This window comes from Tamandua tetradactyla, chromosome 12 (assembly GCF_023851605.1).
Source record: "Tamandua tetradactyla isolate mTamTet1 chromosome 12, mTamTet1.pri, whole genome shotgun sequence".
Lineage (NCBI taxonomy): Eukaryota > Metazoa > Chordata > Mammalia > Pilosa > Myrmecophagidae > Tamandua > Tamandua tetradactyla.
In genome coordinates, this window is record NC_135338.1 from 34,283,129 (window position 1) to 34,288,088 (window position 4,960).

At 38.2% G+C, this 4,960-nt stretch overlaps 1 protein-coding gene across 2 annotated transcripts in view; it reads right to left on the reverse strand.

Moving 5' to 3' along the window:
* Window positions 1-4,960, reverse strand: part of TMED10 (transmembrane p24 trafficking protein 10) — a 60,278-nt gene that overhangs the window by 54,534 nt on the left and 784 nt on the right. The gene's annotated exons all lie outside the window — the stretch shown is intronic.

Sequence of the window (4,960 nt, forward strand, 5' to 3'; positions counted from 1 at the left end):
TTTTAGTACTCTTGATACCCTTAGTCAATGCTCAAATACTCTAACCCCATCAATCTCTCCCTACCCCCTTTAGAGCATTTATTTTTCTTCATAGTACTTATTATTACCTAAAATTGTGTACTTTTTATACTTGCTTTTTTTCCCCTTCATTGCCCACTATAGTGCAAGGACTTTGTCTGTCCAGCAGAAGCCTCGCACATACTAAAAATATTAAATAAATATTTGTCAAATGAATGTGAGAACTACAAAAAAAAAGCCTCAGAATACCTTTCTTTAAGATATTCTTTATCTGGTCATTGCAGTGACCTATTGGGCAAGGGACTGATTAGCAATTCAATTTTTATTCAATAGCGAGGAAAGAATATTAACATGTGTTCTAGTTTGCTAGCGGCCGGAATGCAACACACCAGAGATGGATTGGCTTTTAATAAAAGGGGATTATTTTGTTAGTTCTTCCGAGGAAAGGCAGCTAACTTTCATCTGAGGTTCTTTCTTATGTGGGAAGGCTCAGGGTAATCTCTGCGGGCCTTCTCTCCAGGCCTCTGGTTTCCAACAACTTTCCCCGGGGTGATTTCTTTCTGCATCTCCAAAGGCCTGGGCTGAGCTGTGAGTGCTGAGATGAGGTATCCGCAGCTGCTTGGGCTGTGCTATGTTGCCTTCTCTCATTTAAGCACCAGCCAATTAAGTCAAACGTCATTCATTGCAGCAGGCACGCCTCCTAGCTGACTGCAGATGTAAATCAGCAACAGATGAAGTTCACATACCATTGGCTCATGTCCATGGCAACAGAACTAGGTGCCTTCACCTGGCCAAGTTGACAACTGCATCTAACTACCACAACATGCAAGAAGCATTATAATGGGTCTGCACAGCAAATAACACAATTTGATTAGTTCTTCTAACAATTCTATGAGATCTATCATTCCCATCTTACGGATAAGGGAACAGAGGAGGAAGTCTCTGCTTCAAGGAACTTACACAGTCTGAGGATATAGGTAAACACAAAACTATAACACAGTGATACAGGATAACACAGGTGTATTCACTGAACATTAAGGTGGTCCTAGTCAGGAAGAAAGGCCAATCAAGGTACCACATTCACATGATCGTTCTTAGGGATATTGCCTCCTTCAGAGCAATTGCTTAAATGTCAAACCCACTTGGCCAGGTTTTGTAGTACAAGAAGTTCCAAGTTCTCTTCCTACCCTAACTCAAACAAAGCAGCTCGAACCAGGAGTGGGCATGTGACCAAAGAAAGATAATCTATAGGCTGATCAGAGACCTAGGATGTGCCCTAGCATATAAGAAAAGGACCTGAGCCAATCAAATTCTTGCACTCAGGAGTAACAAGTTAGAACCTGAAATGATGCATAGAGAGCATCTTTGAGGCAGAGTCTGGGCCACATCAAAATCTAAGCTTACTAAGAAAAAGCAGGTGTTAAATGAACAGACACTATGAAAAACGCTGCATACTGTACAAAGGGATGGATTTAGCCCATAAGTGTCTTCTGTCGATTGCACAGTATATTAAATTTTTAAAAATTATATCCAGCTTGTGGTTTCTAAATACCATTCCTACAAAAAGGATCCAAATTTCTTAGAGTAAGAGTTGCTTCCAGGTCAGGGCTGGACATACAGACATACACAAGATGAGCCTGAGACATCTTGCTGTGCCCAAAAAACAAGAAAGCTATCAAAAGCTAAAGGAATTGTGTCAAAACGATAAAGGAGCTAATATGAAGGAGCTGTGAAGGACAATTTGAGCATAAAGAATGAATGCAACTGACTGACACATAATGACTTGAAACAGCAAAAAATTAATTGATTTTAATTCTTAAAAAGTAAAAAATAAAACCCTGTTTGGACAACACTGCAAATGACAAGGGCAACAATTCCTTCCTCTGAAAATTGCCAATTAAAAGGAATTACTTTTTAACATGAATTGTAAAGATTTTTTTCTTTCCTACATGAATTGTGAGCTTTAGGGTAACTAAATGGCCTTAAGTAACAAATACTTTATGGAATAATCCCTGCTAATAAACAGGGAAGAAATAACAGAATAAGAAAATCATCAATTTTATAAGCTTAATGAAATAATAAATTTAGACAACAATCATTAATGATCAATTCATAAGTGAAAGATTAAGAAGCAGTGGAGCAGATTTACAACGGAGGCTTTAGGCTATTATCAGCAAAATAATGTCCCCCCTCCCAAAGATGTCCACATTCTGAGCCCCAGAAACTATAAGTATGTTACCTTACATGGCAAATTGTAAGAGATTGTGCAGATGTGAATAAATTAAGGGCTTCAAAATGGGGAGATTATCTTGGATTATCCAAGTCCAATGAAATCACAAGGATCCTTATATGGAAAAGGGAAGAGCAGGAGATACAGAGATGTGATGATGGGAACAGAGAGGGGTAAGAGGATGAGAGAGAGAGAGAGAGAGAGAGATGTGAAGATACTAATGCTACTGACTCTGAAGACGGAGGGAGGAGACACAAGCTAAGGAATTCAGGTGGCCTTTAGAAGTTTAAAAAGGCAAGGAAACCGATTCTTCCCTAGAGCCTCCAGAAGGAAAACAGCCCAGCTAACACCTTGATTTTAGGCCTTCTGATCTCCAAAACTATAACATAATGTGTATTGTTTTAAACCACTAAATTTGTGGCAATTTGTAACAGCAGCAGTAGGAAACTAACGCACATCTGAACCCATCTATCAATCTTAGCTGCACTATGGGAAACAATATGTATGGTGTGCTCCTGTTGTGATGCCATATGAAGTACACAGTACCACCCAGGAAGCACCCTCGCTAAAAAGATAAGCCTGAATTAAATTACATCTTTTTAAACTCATTCCTTTTACCAGAAATAGAAGGGAGAGAACTGGTTAAATGACCTCAAGGAAGCAAAAACAAATCCAAAACAGGACATTATTTAAGGGCAACTGACTCCAACACTACAACTGCAAGCATTAAAAGAAAGGGGAAGAGTGGACTGCTCTAAAGAGACTTGAGAAATACAACAAATTAATGCTAAATAGATATTTTTGAGACAAGTGGGGAAATTTGAATATGGACCGGATATTATTCCATGATATATAACGAATTACTGTTAATTTTCTGAGGTGTTATCATAGCATTGTGGTTATGGTCACATATTGGAAGAGATGCATGCCTAAGTATACAAGAGTGAAATACCATGAAATCTGGGATTTACTTTAAAATATTCTGCAAAAATGAGAGGAAGAAGGAGTTAAGGTGAAACAAATGTGGTAAAATCCCGGTAATTTTTCAATCTGGTATGGTGGGCTCATCACATAGTCTCCACAAAATTAAAAACAAACTAGTATGAATTAGTTGATGACATTTAAAAATCAGAAGCTTTCACAACAAACTCTGGATGTGTGATTTCATTTGAAAAGTCAGATCTGGGAACAAGGGCTCACATGCCTGCACCACAAGACTCATTAAGCATGGATTACTGGCCACTGCAAATTAAGTCCCCATTACTCCCATGTATGCTAGTACAAAGATGCACAAACTCCTGCTGCTGTGGCCCCTTGAGCAGCCTTAAATCCAGATGAAATTCCCATAAGGCCATGCTATGCTATGGTTCCTGTATTTACTGAGTGCTTGCTAGAAGCAGAGCAGTGTGCTTCACAGTCTGGAAAATATAAACATGAAAACAATCTCTGCCTTCACAATGGTGACAAAGCATGAACGTAAGTGGTTATGATACAAAATAGAAAAAATGTGAGTTTAGGATACTGTTCAGGGTGGTTCATATGTTGTGAAATTTAAATTTCATTAGAAGAGCAATGGTAAGCTATTGAAGGATTTTAAAATATAAGAACAAATCAGAGGGAGCAACATTAACGATAAGATTAAATTATCTGTAAGGCTTCTTTCATTGTTTAAAGTCTCTTTACTCTATTCACTACATCCTTTGATGAGCCAGAAGCAAGACACTCAAAAACATTTTCCTTAAGTCCCTAAAATCATGCCTTCACCACTTTCTTGGCCAGACAACCAGACAAAAGTCTTATAGCCGAAGAGAATAATAAAAGTTGGCTCACAGGGCAATAACTCTGAAAACTGCTTACATATCACAACTAATGTAGAAATAAATTAAATCTATTAAGTTATTCCTCCACTACTAGGTCCTAATACCTTAAACCTAAGCCTATGGCCTTGTTATATTTCAAGCTCTATTAAAAAGTAAAAATGTTTCTTCCTCTTTAGTCTAAGAGCCACTTTCTGTTTAAAAGAAAAAAAACACCACACACCACTGTGGTTATTGCGAATAGTTAAAATTACCTAAAAGTCCATTAAACCTTGTTTATTTTAATATTTCAAAGAGCAGGCCAGGCCATCCTAACTGCAAATAGAACCAAACTGGCAATATGGTAGCAGCTATCAGCATCCAAAGTTTAGTGGACAAAACACAGCCAAGCCCAGGCTCTGAGGTACAAAATGGAAAAACTAGAGACCTAGACCATTTTGTGACCTTAAAAGACTTTAATCAATCACTGGAATTACAAATTAAAGCAAGGAGAGAATAAGACTCCAGCACATTCTCGTGAACATACTTAACTCCCGAACTAAAAGTCAGTTCCACTTCTGATGACTGTCAGTTTATTTCACCTCTCTGAGACTCGGGTTCCTAGTGTGTAACATGGAACTAAAAGTATCTACTTTCTAGGGTAACGTACAAACTAAATGGTAATATATGTAGATAAAGGAGCACAGGACTTCAATATAACAGATGCTTAATAAACAATAGATTATTCACAGTAGGCCTTAATGCCTCCATTACTTTCCTGCAACTATCAAGGTGTCTTAGGATGCCCAAATCGCTCCCCACAAATACTCAACATCCAAAGACTACCGTGGAGAACGAAGTTACAGCTCACAGTAGTTGAGAACAAGACAAGTACAGGACTGTGTCAACCACCGAA